This window comes from Oncorhynchus masou, chromosome 9 (assembly GCF_036934945.1).
Source record: "Oncorhynchus masou masou isolate Uvic2021 chromosome 9, UVic_Omas_1.1, whole genome shotgun sequence".
NCBI lineage: Eukaryota > Metazoa > Chordata > Actinopteri > Salmoniformes > Salmonidae > Oncorhynchus > Oncorhynchus masou.
Genome location: NC_088220.1, coordinates 60,192,720 through 60,211,728, shown reverse-complemented (window position 1 = coordinate 60,211,728; position 19,009 = coordinate 60,192,720). Strand labels below are relative to the sequence as shown.

The 19,009-nt window shown below is 45.6% G+C and overlaps 1 protein-coding gene across 2 annotated transcripts in view; it reads left to right on the top strand.

Moving 5' to 3' along the window:
• Positions 1-19,009, top strand: part of LOC135546374 (tripartite motif-containing protein 3-like) — a 43,493-nt gene that overhangs the window by 198 nt on the left and 24,286 nt on the right. The window contains exon 1 of one of the 2 annotated variants that reach the window (XM_064974737.1): positions 13,951-14,379. The exons of the other annotated variant lie outside the window; for it this stretch is intronic. The gene's annotated coding sequence lies outside the window, so the exon portion shown is untranslated. Of the gene's footprint in view, positions 1-13,950; positions 14,380-19,009 lie in introns of those variants that run through there. 2 annotated transcript variants of the gene reach the window in all.

Sequence of the window (19,009 nt, the reverse complement as noted above, 5' to 3'; positions counted from 1 at the left end):
TCCCAAGCCTGCCGTAGTGCAGTGCAGTGCTATGTCCAGGGTTTCTCGCGACATATGGATGCAAAGAAGAGTTTGAATAATTGATTACAGTATCTCGTCTGGTATCTGTGCCTCAGTTCGGTGAATCTCAGAACAGGAACAAGCAGTGATTATTGACCACTTGGCATCTACGGCTCTGAGCTGTTGCTGTAGCTTTTTTATTCATAAGAGGGGAAATGGCATTGCACACACACCTCTCCATTTTAGCTCCTGACTGCTTGCTCTGCTCATTAGCAGGTGGGCATCAATGCTGCAGTCTATGGGTAGGGCTCATGGCTGGATGAGGTTACTGTATTTTGGAGAATTTATCATATGTTTGTCTATATTTATGTTGTTTCAATGTTATATTCTGAAATTGCTATGTTATGTTTCAATGTTACACTCTTAGAAAAGAAATGTGCTAAAATGCTTTTCCAGCTGTCCCCAAAGTAGAACCATTTGAATAACCCTTTTTGGTTCCAGGTAGAACCATTATGGTTCCAGGCAGAAGCCATTTGGCTTCCATGAAGAGATTTCTACGTGGAACCCAAAAGGGTCTAAGAAGGGTCCTCCAATGGGGACAGCTGAACACTTTTGGAACCTTTTTTCCCCTAAGATTGTATGTTAGGACATCATGTTGTGTTGTGTTTCAGTGTTATGTCAGATAATGATCTTATGTTTCAGTGTTATGTAATGTAATCATATTATATGTTATGTTTCAGTGCTATGTTAGGTAATGATCTTATGTTTCAGTGTTATGTTAGGTAATCATATGTTATGTTTCAGTGTTAGGTAATGATGTTATGTTTCAGTGTTATGTTAGGTAATGGTACAGTAAGCTCATGTGAATCAGCTGATTAGGTCGATGTTCAAGTCATTCTATGGCTCTTCATTTGGCATTGTATTGCCACTGGGTGGGTTGTCTCGCTACCTCCCCTATCCTGCATCAAACATTATAGATGTCCAGGAGTGCTTTAGTCTGTTGCAGTGCTGGGTTATGTTGGGTTGTTACAGTCAGGTCTGATTAATGGTGGGAGCTGACTACAGCTAACAGCTGTTCCCAGATCTGTTAGTATATTACATTGTGCACTATTAGGGGAGCTGGCCACAGCCCTGGTCGTGCTCAGAGCAGGCAGCCCTGCATGCGTGAGATCAGACATCAGCAGTGATGACACAGGCCACAGTCTACCAGAGGATGGTCTGAACCTAGGACTGGTCTGCATGGTTACACAATGCTGTCACTATTACTGTTGGGTTATAATGTGTACTAATACAGTATTGTGCTGTATTAATGATGTCATGAAATAAGTCTTTGCTTGTAATTCCATGCTGCTTTAGGGGAGATTAATAGACAATAGTGCATTGTGACTGCTGAGGAGGGGGAGAGAGGGAGACCACCTGCAGTTGAGTTCATGAAAGACAGTCAGTGAACATCTATGTGCTTCCTTGGGGTCACCAGCAGCCAGTTGTCATCAGAGATGTATCAGCTGTCACTGATGTAATTTTACCACTACAGGTGGTTGGAACTGGGAAGAATATCATTCTTCACCTTGTCTCCTATCAGTTTTTTAGCCACAAGGACAGCTAGGTCAGGAGACCTATACTTCACCTCTTCACTGAGGGAGTTAGTGTCCTCCAGGAATATGCATAGTCTGTGTTCATTTTACTGTGAAGTAAATTGATTGGTTTAAAATACACTAAAACATTTGATTTTACTTGATGTGATTTGTTGGAATGTTATTAGATAGAGTGATAGTGTTTTAAGCCTCAGGGCAGCCAGCAGGAGATTCATTCTTAACTGTATTTGACCCTTACTGCTATTAGTATCAACTAGAGGTCGACCGATTTAATCGGAATGGCCGATTTTAATTAGGGCCGATTTCAAGTTTCCATTTTATTTTTTTAATTTTTTTAATACCTTTATTTAACTAGGCAAGTCAGTTAATAACACATTCTTATTTTCAATGACTGCCTGGGAATGGTTGGTTAACTGCCTTGTTCAGGGTCAGCATGACAGATTTTCACCTTGTCAGCTCAGGGGATCCAAACTTGCAACCGTACAGTTAACTAGTCCAACGCTCCAACCTTTGCACTAAATGAGGAGCCTGCCTGTTACGCGACTGCAGTAGAAGCCAAAATAAATTGCTAGCTAGCATTAAACTTATCTTATAAAAAAACTATCAATCTTAGGCAATATTAACCAGGTGAAATTGTGTCATTTCACTTGCGTTCATTGCACGCAGAGTCAGGGTATATGCAACAGTTTGGGCTGCCTGGCTCATTGCGAACTAATTTGCCAGAACTTTACGTAATTATGACATAACATTGAAGGTTGTGCAATGTAACAAGAATATTTAGACTTATTGATGCCACCCGTTAGATAAAATACAGAACTGTTCCGTATTTCACTGAAATAATAAACGTTTTGTTTTCGAAATTATAGTTTCCGGATTCGACCATATTAATGACCAAAGGCTTGTATTTCTGTGTGTTATTATGTTATAATTAAGTCTGATTTGATAGAGCAGTCTGACTGAGCAGCAGCAGGCCCGTAATCATTCATTCAAACAGCACTTTAGTGCGTTTTACCAGCAGCTCTTCGTAAGCACAGCGCTGTTTATGACTTCAAGCCTATCAGCCTAATGGCTGGTGTAACCAATGTGAAATGGCTAGCTAGTTAGCTGGGTGTGCGCTAATACTGTTTCAAACATCACTCGCTTTTAGATTTGGAGTAGTTATTCCCCTTGTGCTGCAAGGGCCGCGGCTTTTGTGGAGCGATGGGTAACGCTGCTTCGAGTGTGGCTGTTGTCGATGTGTTCCTGGTTCGAGCCCAGGTAGGGGCGAAGAGAGGGACGGAAGCTATACTGTTACACTGGCAATACTATAGTGCCTATAAGAACATCCAATAGTCAAAGGTATATGAAATACAAATGGTATAGAGAGAAATAGTCCTATAAATACTATATTAACTACAACCTAAAACTTCTTACCTTGGAATATTGAAGTCTCATGTTAAAAGGAACCACCAACTTTCATATGTTCTCGTGTTCTGAGCAAGGAACTTAAACATTAGCATTTTTACATGGCACACATTTTTACATGGCACATACATGGCACATATTGCATATTGGCACACATTACTTTCTTCTCCAACACTTTGTTTTTGCATTATTTAAACCATATTGAACATGTTTCATTATTTATTTGAAGCTAAATAGATTTTATTGATGTATTATTTTAGGTTAAAATAAGTGTTCATTCAGTATTGTTGTAATTGTCATTATTACAAATAAATTAAATAAATAAAAAAATCTGCCGATTTAATCGGTATCGGCTTTTATGGGTCCTCCAATAATCGGTATCGGAGTTGAAAAATCATAATCGGTCGACCTCTAGTATCAACATCACAGATCTCTTTCTCCACACATCACATCACAGTCCTCTTTCTCTAGTCTCCAAGCAGGAAGGGGCAGGCATAACATTCCTATTAATGAGATCTAATACTAGATTTCAGATGTAGGGTCGTGATCATCCACAATAGAATAGTCCTGTAATGCATAACAGTATTAATTACAGTTTTCGGAGTCACTATCTACAGTGGTTCAGCATTAGTCTGATTTGGGGAGTGAAAAGCAGCATTTAACCACGTCATCTGACCACCTTGGAGCGATTTTGCGGCTATTTTGGCCATGCATTCAGCAGTGGTCTTGTGTTCGAAATCCCAGACCTAGGGCCACAGTATGTATGTCGGAACATTGTTAATGTGGGAGTCAACCCGTATCCCCTATATAGTGCAATACTTTTTACCAGAGCCCTTTGAGCCCTGGTCAATAGTAGTGCACTAGGGAATAGGATGCCATTTGGACACATACATGGACTTTATTAGCCTTCTGTAATGGTTTTCCTCCTCTTCGTCTGAAGAGGAGAGGCGAGAAGGATCGGAGGACCAATATGCGGCGTGGTAAGTGTCCATGGTTGTTTATTAAAACACATAAACTGAACACTCCACACAAAAACAATAAACGTAACGTAAATAACCGAAACCAGTACCATGTGGTGTAAAACACAGACACGGAAACAATCACCCACCAACAAACAGTGAAACCCAGGCTACCTAAGTATGATTCTCAATCAGAGACAACTAACGACACCTGCCTCTGATTGAGAACACAGAAAAACAACCTAGACACACAAAACATAGAATGCCCACCCAACTCACGTCCTGACCAACTAAAACAAACAATTAACACAATAACTAGGGTCAGAACGTGACAGTACCCCTCCCAAGGTGCGTACTCCGGCCGCGAAACCTGAAACTATAGGGGAGGGTCTGGGTGGGCATCTGTCCGCGGTGGCGGCGCTGGACGTGGACCCCACTCCACCATAGTCTTAGTCCGCCTCTGTGGTCTCCTAGGAACGGCGACCCTTGCCGCCGACCCTGACCTGGGAACCCGAAAGGGACAGCTCTGGACTGAGGGACAGCTCTGGACTGAGGGGGAGCTCTGGACTGAGGGGGAGCTCTGGACTGAGGGGGAGCTCTGGACTGAGGGGGAGCTCTGGACTGAGGGGGAGCTCTGGACTGAGGGGGAGCTCTGGACTGAGGGGGAGCTCTGGCAGCTCCTGGCTGGCTGACGGGGCGCTGGCAGCTCCTGGCTGGCGGGCGGCTCTGGCAGCTCCTGGCTGGCGGGCGGCTCTGGCAGCTCCTGGCTGGCGGGCGGCTCTGGGCAGACGGGCGGCGCTGGACAGACGGGCGGCGCTGGGCAGACGGGCGGCGCTGGGCAGACGGGCGGCGCTGGGCAGACGGGCGGCTAGGGCGGCGCTGGGCAGACGGGCGGCGCTGGGCAGAGGAGCTCTGGCGCCTCTGGACTGAGGGGCTCTGCCGTCTCTGGACAGGCGGGAGACTCCGACAGCGCTGGAGAGCAGGAAGGCTCTGGCAGCGCTGGACTGAGGTGCTCTGGCGCCTCTGGACTGAGGGGCTCTGGCGCCTCTGGACTGAGGGGCTCTGGCGCCTCTGGACTGAGGGGCTCTGGCGCCTCTGGACTGAGGGGCGGAAGCTCTGGCAGCGCCGGACAGGTGGGAGACTCCGGCAGCGCTGGAGAGGAGGAAGGCTCTGGCGCCTCTGGACTGAGGGGCAGAAACTCTGGTAGCGCCGGACAGGCGGGAGCACCTGTATTGATGGGACGGAGATACAGCCTGTTGCGGGGTGCCGGCACTGGTGGTACCGGGCTGGGGACACGCACCTCAGGGCGAACGCCTTGCATACTACGCCAAATCAACAGCTCTCTCTTTTCACTCTCCTCCAATTCTATTAACATCTCCTCGAGTGTCTCCTCATCTCCCATCTGTTCACTCTCCTCCAATCTGTCCAATAACTCCTCTACCCTCTCAGACTCAGCCCTCAGCTTCGCCGACAGCTCTGATTCCATCCATGGCTCCTTACGGTAAACAGGGGGAGTTGGCTCAGGTCTGACTCCTTACTCTGCCACACTCTCCCTGTGCCCCCCCAATACATTTTTGGGCTGTCTCTCGGGCTTCCTACCGCGCCGACGTGCTCGTTTCGCTAACCTCATTCTCCTGTAGCCCTCCTCACACTGCTTCAGCGAATCCCAGGCGGGCTCCGGCACTCTCCCTGGGTCGACCGTCCACCTGTCTTTCTCTTCCCAAGTTGTATAGTCCAGATAATGCTGCCTCTGCTGCTGTTGCCTCTCCTGCTGCTGCCTTTGCTGCTGTTGCTCCTGCTGCTGCTGTCTGTTACCACGCCGCTTGCTCCTTGGTTTGTGGGTGATCCTGTAATGGTTTTCCTCCTCTTCGTCTGAAGAGGAGAGGCGAGAAGGATCGGAGGACCAATATGCGGCGTGGTAAGTGTCCATGGTTGTTTATTAAAACACATAAACTGAACACTCCACACAAAACAATAACCGTAACGCGAATAACCGAAACCAGTACCGTGTGGTGTAAAACACAGACACGGAAACAATCACCCACAAACAAACAGTGAAACCCAGGCGACCTAAGTATGATTCTCAATCAGAGACAACTAACGGCACCTGCCACTGATTAAGAACCATACGAGGCCGAACACAGAAAAACAACCTAGACACACGAAACAGAATGCCCACCCAAGTCACGTCCTGACCAACTAAAACAAACAATTAACACAATAACGAGGGTCAGAACGTGACACCTTCTGAATTCAGAGACACTGAGCACCAGGTTCACTGTCTATGACTGTGCCTGTGCTGTATACAGTATTGTACACCACTATGTTTCTTTGTGTATGGAGTGGAGAGATGAGCTCTTTTCCATTTGAATGTGTTTAGGCTGACTGCATCTGGGCTCATTTATCCCACATGAATCAATAAACTCAAGTCAGGACTACAGTATGGGCTATTTCAAATGGCACCCTATTCACTATGTATTGAACTACCTGTGGCCAGAGCTATACAGTATGGTGTATAATTTGAGACAAAGTGTATGGGCCCTGTATAATTTGGGAATACAATGCAGACAGGGCTCTGTGAGCCTAGTTAGCAGCAGATTGCAGTCTGGCTGGTCAATGGCTGAGTGCACTAGATATGTGTGTGTGTGTGCTGGCGGTAGGGAATAGGTTGTGTGTATCCTAATGAGCTGCTGTTATACTGAGGACTGTGTCCAGGTGCTGAGGACTGTGTCCAGGTGCTGAGGACTGTGTCCAGGTGCTGGTGCTGAGGACTGTGTCCAGGTGCTGAGGACTGTGTCCAGGTGCTGGTGCTGAGGACTGTGTCCAGGTGCTGAGGACTGTGTCCAGGTGCTGGTGCTGAGGACTGTGTCCAGGTGCTGAGGACTGTGTCCAGGTGCTGAGGACTGTGTCCCATGTGCTGAGGTGCTGTGTGTCCAGGTGCTGACCTTTTCTGAGATCTGTCCAGGTGCTGGTGCTGAGGACTGTGTCCAGGTGCTGAGGACTGTGTCCAGGTGCTGGTGCTGAGGACTGTGTCCAGGTGCTGAGGACTGTGTCCAGGTGCTGGTGCTGAAAAGGACTGTGTCCAGGTGCTGAGGACAGGTGCTGAGGACTGTGTCCAGGTGCTGGTGCTGAGGACTGTGTCCAGGTGATGAGCTGTGTCCAGGTGTTATACTGAGGACTGTGTCCAGGTGCTGAGGACTGTGTCCAGGTGCTGGACTGTGTCCAGGTGCTGAGGACTGTGTCCACGTCCTGGTGCTGAGGACTGTGTCCAGGTGCTGAGGACTGTGTCCAGGTGCTGAGGACTGTGTCCAGGTGCTGAGGACTGTGTCCAGGTGCTGAGGACTGTGTCCAGGTGCTGGTGCTGAGGACTGTGTCCAGGTGCTGAGGACTGTGTCCAGGTGCTGGTGCTGAGGACTGTGACAGAGACAGGCTTCTCCTGATGTGTCCATGTCCTCTGTCTTTCCCTCTGTAACATTAGTCAATCCACAGTCCTGCAGTGATAAGCTCTCTGACCTAAATGGTACCCAGGGCCCTGGCCAAACGTAGTGCACTATATCGGGAATAGGGTGCCATTTGGGGTGCTATCAGTGTATCGTTTCCTGTCCGTGTGCATCCAGAAACCACCTATTGGAATTGTACCCATCTTCCACAATAGGAAGATCAAACAAGACAGGGCATAATAGAGCTTTAAAAAAGTATATCTGATCTGTTATTGACTTGTTCTGAAGGGTGTGTGCATTAAAGCCCTTAAAGAGACCATCCCAATATCTCTTTCTGATCAAATTATCCTCTTTATTGTCATTTCTTAACCAAAGCAACTGGAGGAAGTTACACATTTAGTGGAAAACAGATTCACTCCTATTTATTCTTAAAGTATTTCAGTAAAATGCTGTAGTCATACACAAGTGAAAAGTCCCAGATGGTTTTGGTAAAGCTCTTATTCCAGGTCTGTGTCCGTTGCACTTTCAGTAAATGACAAGTCAATGAAAGGTGGGATGTCATCCAGCCACGTCTCCTTTCAGTTACAGTCAGGAGGTAAAGGGATGGAGACAGACAGACGTCCTCATGCAGCACCCTGACATGTAAAGACACTGGTATGAGTCCTAAATGGCACCTTATTCCTTATATAGTGCACTACTTTTGACCAGGGCTCTCTGGTCAAAGTAGTGCATAATGTAGGGAATAGGGTGCCATTGGGGATGTAATGCTGGTGTGCTACAGTATCACTGCTGTATGAATGATGATCGAATGGGTAGACCGAGAGCCAAGGCCTTTTGTCTAAGGTGAAATAAGTTACTCTTAAGTTACTCTTGACTATCAGCTGTACCTTCCAATTACTCATCACTCAAGGTTTGTTGCTTCTCTGAGCATCCATGTACTTTAAACTTGGGGTCAGCTGCATTGACTTCATGTATTTTCAGCCTCTCGCTCGCCCTCTAAATAGGACTACAGAACAGTCCTCCAGCTCTGTAAACTAGGGGCGATTTAAATAATGCAGGGATCCAAATACTCAATTACTGTTCAGCCATGCACGACTCATCTGATGCAGCACTACAGTCTTGCGTATAGTGTGTTCCCAATGTCTTTCCTATAGCCTGTACAATACATCAGTGTCTGTCTACTAATGTGAAAGATGACCATATATTGGATATTCTGTATGCTTGATGTGTTCCTTATGTATCCCCATTCCACTACCTTGACCTGGGTCATGGTATCACCCCAAGGTACTGGGTGGGGAGCAGAGAGTTGTTTTGGCTTTATACAGTATACATTATATCCCTTTTCAGGAGATATCGTTTAAAAGATTATGGTTAAGGTGAAATATCCTTGTCTTGACAATTTTATGCATTCTTGTTTGTTTGACAAATGAGCGGGGTGTCCTATTTCTACCACAACTCGTACATTGTAATCTGGAGCCCTAATCTTTCGCAAATGTAGCATACCTACTGTTACTCAAGTCCAGTCTCTCTGCTGTCATGCTTCCCTTCCCTCATGCTTCACTCATTCCAGGGTTTTTCTTTATTTGTACTATTTTCTACATTGTAGAATAATAGTGAAGACATCAAAGCTATGAAATAACACTTATGGAATCATGTAGTAAACAGTGTTAAACAAATCAAAATAATTTTATATTTGAGATTCTTCAAACTAGCCACCCTTTGCCTTGATGACAGCTTTGCACACTCTTGGCATGCCCAGCCATTCTCTCAACCAGCCTCACCTGGAATGCCTTTCCAACAGTCTTGAAGGAGTTCCCACATATGCTGAGCACTTGTTGGCTGCTTTTCTTTCACTCTGCAGTCCGACCCATCCCAAACCATCTCAATTTGGTTGAGGTCGGGAGATGGTGGGGGCAAGGTCATCTGATGCAGCACTCAATCACTCTCCTTCTTGGTCAAATAGCCCTCCGTATGTGTTCACTATAAAAATAAAGAAAAACCCTTGAATGAGTAGGTGTTCTAAAACGTTTGACCGGTAGTGTATCACTCCCAGTGACAAATAGGAGAAACCGACATCCTTGCTGTCTTTCACAGAGTGTTGTGAAGATTGAATCTGAACTACTTCATTCTAAATGCTATCTAGATGACTACTGTATGATGACATGCCCACAGCAACAGATATGGCTGGAAACATAAGCCAGCGTCTATATTTAGACAGCACTGTAGGCCTACACTTAGACAGCACTGTAGGCCTACAGCACAGTACATCACCAAGGGCTAACGCATCCCACATTAGACCACTCTTCCTCTGCCCACCTCCCAGCTGACTGCTCTGACAGACCTATGATGTACAGACAGTATAGAACTGTATCTTTACTGTATGGCTGTCTATGTTGGAGACACTGGGACCAAGGCTGTGTCTGATTAGACACCCTATTCCCTATGTAGTGCACTGGGGCTCTGGTCAAATGTAGTGCACTAGATAGCGAATGTGGTGTTATTTGAGCCCCACCCCAGGAGTTGTGTATTATGGTGAGTCATCAGAGCCGCTCACTGACTCCTATGGAAAAGCCCTCTTTGCTCTGTGGCGTTTCACTTATGCAACGTTACACTTAGCAGAGCGAGAGTATTATTATTCAGGCTCAACTATTTATGTGATTCTAAGTGGAGTCTTCTGCTCTGTGAAAATGTCTGTCTACAACGGATAAAATCAATTGCTATGCATTAGTCATGCAAACAGCAGTAGGCCTATATTCACTTCTTCATCCTGACATACTTACATTAAGAGACTCTCTCTCACACACAGTGGTGAGTCACTCAGATAGGGAGAAAGATTCAACAACAAAAATCTTATCTTATAGTTCATTCACACGCCAAGTCAGTGGTTGGAGAGTCCCCCCTGTGATTGGAAGGTTGGGGGGTTCGATCCCCGGGCGAGTTACCAAAGACTCTAAAAATGGGACTCGATGCATCTCTGCTTGACTCTCTGCATTAAGGAGATGAATTGGCGGTAAGGCCCTGCGACAGGCTAGCTTCCTGTCCAAGGGGGTGTACTTGTACATCATGCTGCTTCAGAAACAGGAGATTGGCGCATTGGGCAGGAGCCTTTCTGGCTTGGACAGGATGATAAAGCCATTACCAATGCCCATCTCCTGGCCAGTTAGGGTGTGGTTGTGGTGCTCCCATGGTGTGGCTTTAAGATGAGAGTTGACTAGACGTGTTAGTTACGGGAGCGTGTGAATGTGTGTGATGGTGTCATTAGAGGCTGCGATCCAGACAGTGGCCTGAGCCCAGCCCTGCAGGAAGGAGCCCATTAAGCCACTTAGTGCAGAAAGAGAGTGGGTGAGATACTGTACATAGAATGTATGACTGGGTCTCAAAGATGATTTGATGCTCCCCTCCCTCCAAAGCATGACGAGAACCCCTCTCACACAGAAATCTATACTGACATCATGCTGACATTAAGGGCAGTATGACAGGGTTCTTAGTTGAGAATTACTGTAGATGTGTATCACTCCTCACTGGATTAATCAGATTTAAAAATCAGGTCTGACTGTGGTTATCTGATATGGATTTGTGTCCCAAATGGCTGCCTATTCCCTTTATAGTGCAATGCATGACATAGGGCGTAGGGCACCATTCGGGAAGGTATCTGAGTCTGTCTTCATTGTGGAACAAAATCACTTTCTGTTTTCCTTTTCTCTCCATGTATAAACTGTCAATCACATGTTGGTATTTTAATATATGATTGAGGGTTACATACAGTGTTTGAAAAACCCCTTTCAGGCTCTCTGAAACCAATTCACCTTTCTGTGTGAGGTTACAATTCTGTGTAAACCTTGGCTTAAGAATCTCCTTTTCACACTCACTGTTATATCTGCCATTCAACCTTTCTCCACAGACTTGTCAGAGTGCATTATTGGACAAAGCTGTTGTCTGGTGAACACTGTTTTTAAAGACAGATTTATATGGCGACGCAAGTGGGAGGAACTGGGAGGGAGCTGCCTGTGGAAGTGTATGTGGAGGGAGGGGAGTGGAGGGAGCTGCCTGGGGAAGTGTATGTGGAGGGAGGGGAGTGGAGGGAGCTGCCTGTGGAAGTGTATGTGGAGGGAGGGGAGTGGAGGTAGACTGCCTGTGGAAGTGTATGTGGAGGGAGGGGAGTGGAGGGAGCTGCCTGGGGAAGTGTATGTGGAGAGAGGGGAGTGGAGGTAGACTGCCTGTGGAAGTGTATGTGGAGGGAGGGGAGTGGAGGGAGCTGCCTGGGGAAGTGTATGTGGAGGGAGGGGAGTGGAGGGAGCTGCCTGGGGAAGTGTATGTGGAGGGAGGGGAGTGGAGGGAGCTGCCTGGGGAAGTGTATGTGGAGGGAGGGGAGTGGAGGGAGCTGCCTGGGGAAGTGTATGTGGAGGGAGGGGAGTGGAGGGAGCTGCCTGGGGAAGTGTATGTGAAGGGAGGGGAGTGGAGGGAGCTGCCTGGGGAAGTGTATGTGGAGGGAGGGGAGTGGAGGGAGCTGCCTGGGGAAGTGTATGTGGAGGGAGGGTGGAGGGAGCTGCCTGGGGAAGTGGAGGGAGGGGAGGGAGCTGCCTGTGGAAGTGTATGTGAAGGGAGGGGAGTGGAGGGAGCTGCCTGGGGAAGTGTATGTGGAGGGAGGGGAGTGGAGGGAGCTGCCTGGGGAAGTGTATGTGAAGGGAGGGGAGTGGAGGGAGCTGCCTGGGGAAGTGTATGTGGAGGGAGTGGAGGGAGCTGCCTGGGGAAGTGTATGTGAAGGGAGGGGAGTGGAGGGAGCTGCCTGGGGAAGTGTATGTGGAGGGAGGGGAGTGGAGGGAGCTGCCTGGGGAAGTGTATGTGAAGGGAGTGGAGGGAGCTGCCTGGGGAAGTGTATGTGAAGGGAGGGGAGTGGAGGGAGCTGCCTGGGGAAGTGTATGTGGAGGGAGGGGAGTGGAGGTAGACTGCCGCAGGCCTAGTGTTGTGACTAGCAAACATACAGAGAGATCGAGGAGGGAAGACTGCTGCAGGCTTAGTGTAGCAACGAGCCAGCACACACACACACACAGCACAGAGAGAGAGGGGAGGTGCCTGAAAGGTTTGGCTTGCACCCCTCTGATGTCACTGTTCAGCTGCTACCATTCAGCCGCTGAGAAGAGAGGGAAAGGGAGAGGGAGGGGGCAACAGAGGGAGAGAGGGAAGGGGCTTTGGCTCGAGAGAAGCCGGGAGAGAGGGGCTGGGGTTTTGGGGGGGAGAGTGAAGGGGATCTGCTGAGATTCTTAGTCACTGGTATAGTAATGGCTGGGCATGAAAAACTATGGGCCCTATAGCCTAGCATGCTGCTTCTGCTGCTGGCTGGGAACACCTCCAACTGTAAGGCACCCTATTCCCTACATAGTGCACTACTTTTGTTAAAAGTAATGCACTATGTATGGAATAGGGTGCCATTTGGGAGGTAAAATAAGAATGTCTAACGCTAGGCTAGTTGCTGAGATCCTACTGCTACTACTTCTGGGGTGGTTTAGAAAAGAGAGGGAGAGCGAGAATGAGAGCGCTGAAAGCAGAAGGAATGTCATTGTTAGAGCTGCTCTCATCAGTAAAGACCGCTGCCTCTGGTTGCTCTGCGTGTTGGACTGAGGGAGGCTATAGCAGGTTAGCTCACCCTACTCTCTCTCTCTGTAGAAGCTAGCTCCCTGCATATTTCTCTCTCTGTGTAGAAGCTAGCTCCCTGTGTATTCCTCCTCTCTCTCTGTGTATAGAAGCTAGTTCCCTGCGTATTTCTCTCTCTCTGTATAGAAGCTGGCTCCCTGCGTATTTCCTCTCTCTCTGTGTAGAAGCTAGCTCCCTGTGTATTCCTCTCTCTCTCTCTGTGTATAGAAGCTAGCTCCCTGCGTATTTCTCTCTCTGTATAGAAGCTAGCTCCCTGCGTATTCCTCTCTCTGTATAGAAGCTAGCTCCCTGCGTATTCCTCTCTCTCTGTATAGAAGCTAGCTCCCTGCGTATTCCTCTCTCTCTGTATAGAAGCTAGCTCCCTGTGTATTCCTCTCTCTCTGTATAGAAGCTAGCTCCCTGTGTATTCCTCTCTCTCTCTCTCTGTGTATAGAAGCTAGCTCCCTGCGTATTCCTCTCTCTCTCTGTGTATAGAAGCTAGCTCCCTGCGTATTCCTCTCTCTCTCTGTGTATAGAAGCTAGCTCCCTGCGTATTCCTCTCTCTCTCTGTATAGAAGCTAGCTCCCTGCGTATTCCTCTCTCTCTGTATAGAAGCTAGCTCCCTGCGTATTCCTCTCTCTCTCTGTATAGAAGCTAGCTCCCTGCGTATTCCTCTCTCTCTCTCTGTATAGAAGCTAGCTCCCTGCGTATTTCTCTCTCTCTCTCTCTCTGTGTCTGTAGAAGCTAGCTCCCTGCGTATTTCTCTGTCTAGAAACTAGCTCATCTACTCTGTGTATAGAAGCTCCTTACTACTGCTACTTACCTACAGACAGAAACAGGCAGTCAGGCCTCTCAGAGCTACTGTTATTCCGCTCTCCTCTGGGCCAGCTGGGAGTCAGGCAGGAGGCAGTACAGGGGAAGGAACCAGGGAGGAATTTGGGGAGTGCCATTTTAAGGTTTCCTATATTTTCTGCTTCCTCTTTCAGCACCAGAACAACACAACAGAGACAGGAGCTAACTGGCTGTAGCTACAGGGAAACAAGCTCTATGCTGTATCTACTGTGTCAAGTGATCAGAGGAGAGAGAAAACGACAGCTAGGAGGGAGGACAGAAAGAGGGGGTAAAGAAGGAGGGAATCCCAGCGTTCATTGTGGTCTGTTTGTGAACAGAGCGGTCTGCTGGTGTTCTGCTCCATCATTGGAAAGGAGAGGAGATTGAGTGATCGGTTGAATTGAAGTGTTTCTGAGGAGAGATTACCCACTGAGCCTCAGCTGAGCCCTACACATGAAAGATGAGTCCAGACTGAGGGCAGACAGCCTACAGGCTGTGGTGGTGGTGAAGATGTGAATGGTGAGTGGACGTTTCTCTCTAAGGGAAGACTTGCATTTCCTCCTCAAGCTAATGCATATGCATTAGCTCAACGGACTAACACATGCTTGTAATCACATTCATTCTCTGGGTTAGTTGTACAGGGCTGTGGTGGTGAAGAAGTGAAGGTTTAAGCATAGCGAATAGAGATCCTATAATTCATTAGAGGGGTAATTGGCTTCCTAGCAACATGACTAAAAATGCAAGTCTATGACATCATCCACTCCAGTGAATTCTAGGATATCTGTGGGTTGATGTTTCTCACATATCAGGGAGTTTTCCCGTCCTTGTATTCCATTCTCTGGATTCATTTTTATCCAAGTAATTCACAGGCATGGCCTGTAACTATGTAGCATGATATTACCACAAGCTACCATATGTCCTTTTTTAACGCATCATATTTTCTCCAGAATTGGCTGTTTGTGGTTACTTTCTTAGAACCATTTAAAAAAAATCTAGAACCTAAAAGGGTTATTTGGCTATCCCAATAGGAGAACCCTTAAAATAACACTTTTTTTCCCCTAAGAATGTACAAGGTTAAGAGGATAGAGTTGTGATACAGTATTTCCTGCCCTCCGTTAATATGTTATTTTAGACAGTGTGGACATTGTTCTCTTATCAGGCCTGATCCTGATAAATCTGTGGGGATTTAAGGCCAGTGTTCTTTTGTTTCGTACTGCTTTCTAGCCATGGGAACCGGCCAAGTTGTATCACACAGTCATGCTGGGTCCCAAATGGCACTCTATGGGGCCTGGTCAGAAGTAGTGCACTGTATATGGATTATGGTGCTATTTTGAGATGCAGTTTATGAATACCTGCTATGGGTTCTTTGTGTAGTGTCGTGGAAATTTCCTGTATTTACCAAATCATGAGAGCAAACCACACACAAGTCAGAGTTATCACAAAGTCCATTTTTAATTATATGAGCTCCATCACAACCCTGTGACTCTCAGATCAATTCAGTGTCTATAAATGTCCCTTACACATTGCAACTGAGATCCTTTATAGCAAAGACACACATAGCCAGACAGCATTGGCCATAATTTATCGTTCAGCTTTGTCTCCTAAACTGTTATTTTTTTCAAACTCAGAACCATAAACCAAATCCACATATCAAAAGGCATATATCAAATCCACCCTTCCTTGACAAGATCACAGAGACACATTGACTAGCACACAAACATTGTGGAGCCAAGAGATACATGCTTGACCTCTCCCCTCTCTCCGGCCCAAGCAACTTAGTCTTGACAAAGAACAGATACTGCAACCCCGCCACAGTATTATACAAAAATAAACATTCTGATGAGAAGTAACTTACAAACATATGATGAATATAAAACATCTTACCTATGTGACCAACTAATTCTGCATTTTTTTCCCCAACATTCCCCTCTCAGGGACATTGTCCCTTCTAAAAAATCTGAATATTAATTACATACTCAATATTTAAAAGGAAATAAAAATTCAAATCCCCTCAATGTCAAATACCTTAGCTTATATGTAAGCTTTCTCCCTTCTGAAACTAAGTTTACAACCTTTATTCTACAAGACAAACTTGCACATGTTTAATAACACAGAATAACCCATTTGAGGAAATTAAAAACATAACCAATATTTAGAAATGCTCCCTAAGTTACATGAGAACCAGTATCTAAACACCGGCCTCCTCACAACATATAGGACAGACATCCCTCTAAGTCCTCATGCTCAGAAATATACTCAGGAATAGAGAATGGGTCAGGGAAATCGTTCATATTCCAAATCATAAGTAACAACCCAACTATTTATCCAAACAATATTTAGAATAGCATTCCTCAGTGATTCAAATTTGTCTTATCACTCAAAGTAAAAACTTCAATTTAACACACAGTAGGCAACACATATCAGTGTTGTAACGTCATTTCAAAAGTCGTTTCAACCTGCTTGCTTTAAACATGATCTATACATAATCTTAGGTGTTACTTTATTTATTTATTTGTGTTCATATTGTGCAGAGCAGACAATCAACACTGCATAACAGGTTATATAATCTAAGAGCCTAGTGAGTCATAAGGATTTACTATTTCATGTTACAGTAGAATATTAAAAAAAAAATGTTTGGGTGCAAAGCTGTCAGAATAGGGCCTAACCGTGGATGACATAACTTTAACAAATAAGCTACTGCATAAAGACATATTTATTACCAAACCTAATATAGAAGAATAATAGAACATAGAAGAATAAGACAAGCTTTTACATATGATGTAAAAATTAAGTGTCAAGTTTAGAGGTCGACCGATTTTAATTAGGGCCGATTTCCGATTGGTATGAAATCGGCCCTAATTAAATCGGCCAGTATTTTTGGAAACCGATTTGGTCCCCCCAAAAAATCTTTACACCTTTATTTAACAAGGCAAGTCAGTTAAGAACACATTCTTATTTTCAATGATGACCTGGGGACGGTGGGTTAACTGCCTTGTTCAGGGGCAGAATGACAGATTTTTACCTTGTCAGCTTGGGGATTTAATCTTGCAACCTTACGGTTAACTAGTCCAACGCTCTAACCACCTGCTTTACATTGCACTCCATGAGGAGCCTGCCTGTTACGCGAATGCAGTAAGAAGCCAAGGTAAGTTGCTAGCTAGCATTAAACTTATCTTATAAAAAAACAATCAATCAATCATAATCACTAGTTAACTACAAATGGTTGATATTACTAGTTTATCTAGCGTGTCCTGCGTTGCATATAATCGATAAGGTGCACATTCGCAAAAAAGCACTGTCGTTGTTCCAACATATACCTAACCATAAACATCAACGCCTTTCTTAAAATCAATACACAAGTATATATTTTTAAACCTGCATATTTAGTTAATATTGCCTGCTAACATGAATTTATTTTAACTAGGGAAATGGTGTCACTTCTCTTGCAACAGAGTCAGGGTAGATGCAGCAATTCGGGCCGCCTGACTCGTGGCGAACTGTGTGAAGACTATTTCTTCCAAACAAAGACAGTCAAATTCGCCAAACGGGGGATGATTTAATAAAAGCGCATTTGCTAAGAAAGCACAATCTTTGCACGACTGTACCTAACCATAAACATCAATGCCTTTCTTAAAATCCATACACAGAAGTATATATTTTTAAACCTGCATATTTAGCTAAAAGAAATCCAGTTTAGCAGGCAATATTAACCAGGTGAAATTGTGTCACTTCTCTTGCATTCATTGCACGCAGAGTCAGGGTATATGCAACAGTTTGGGCCACCGGGCTCATTGTGAACTAATTTGCCAGAACTTTACGTAATTATGACATAACATTGAAGGTTGTGCAATGTAACAGGAATATTTATTCTTATGGATGCCACCCGTTAGATAAAATACGGAACGGTTCCGTATTTGACTGAAAGAATAAATGTTTTGTTTTCGAGATGATAGTTTCCGGATTCGACCATGTTAATGACCAAAGGCTCGTATTTCTATGTGTTATTATGTTATAATTAAGTCTATGATTTGATAGAGCAGTCTGACTGAGCGACGGTAGGCACCAGCAGGCTCGTAAGCATTCATTAAAACAGCACTTTCATGCGTTTTGCCAGCAGCTCTTTGCAATGCTTCAAGCATTGAGCTGTTTATGACTTCAAGCCTATCAACTCCCGAGATTAGGCTGGTGTAACCGATGTGAAATGGTTAGCTAGTTAGCGGGGTGCTCGCTAATAGCGTTTCAAACGTCACTCGCTCTGAGGAGTAGTTGTTTCCCTTGCTCTGCATAGGTAACGCTGCTTCGAGGGTGGCTGTTGTCGACGTGTTCCTGGTTCGAGCCCAGGTAGGGGCGAGGAGAGGGACAGAAGCTATACTGTTACACTGGCAATACTAAAGTACCTATAAGAACATCCAATAGTCAAAGGTATATGAAATACAAATGGTATAGAGAGAAATAATCCTATAATTCCTATAATAACTACAACTTAAAACTTCTTACCTGGGAATATTGAAGACTCATGTTAAAAGGAACCACCACTCATATGTTCTGAGCAAGGAACTTAAACGTAAGCTTTCTTACATGGCACATATTGCACTTTTACATTCTTCTCCAACACTTTGTTTTTGCATTATTTATTTGAGGCTAACTTGATTTTATTGATGTATTATATTACGTTAAAATAAGTGTTCATTCAGTATTGTTGTAATTGTCATTATTACAAATAAATGTCAAAAATATGCAGATTTAATCGGTATCGGCTTTTTTGGTCCCCCCAATAATCGGTATTGGCGTTGAAAAATCATAATCGGTCGACCTCTAGTCAAGGTTATGGAAGGTTTTGCAGCTAGTGGGTTGATGTGGGGCTTGGGGTGGGAGTGTGGCTAGTGGGGGACACTGGGCTGATATGTGTTACAGTAGTACTGTAGCACTGGGTCTGATGAAGCTGTAGGGCTGTGGGTGGTAGTAGCAGTGTGGTGTAGCACTGGGCTGATAGTAGCAAGCCTTCCTCTTTTCTCTCTGCAGCATCTAAAATAAGGCATGTCTGTATCAGGGCCTCAGAGTGGCACGTGGCTGGTGTCACAATGATCTGCTCCAGGCCATGCTGTGGCTCTGCTCTGTCCTGCTCCTGAGAATACAGCTTGGCTGCCTG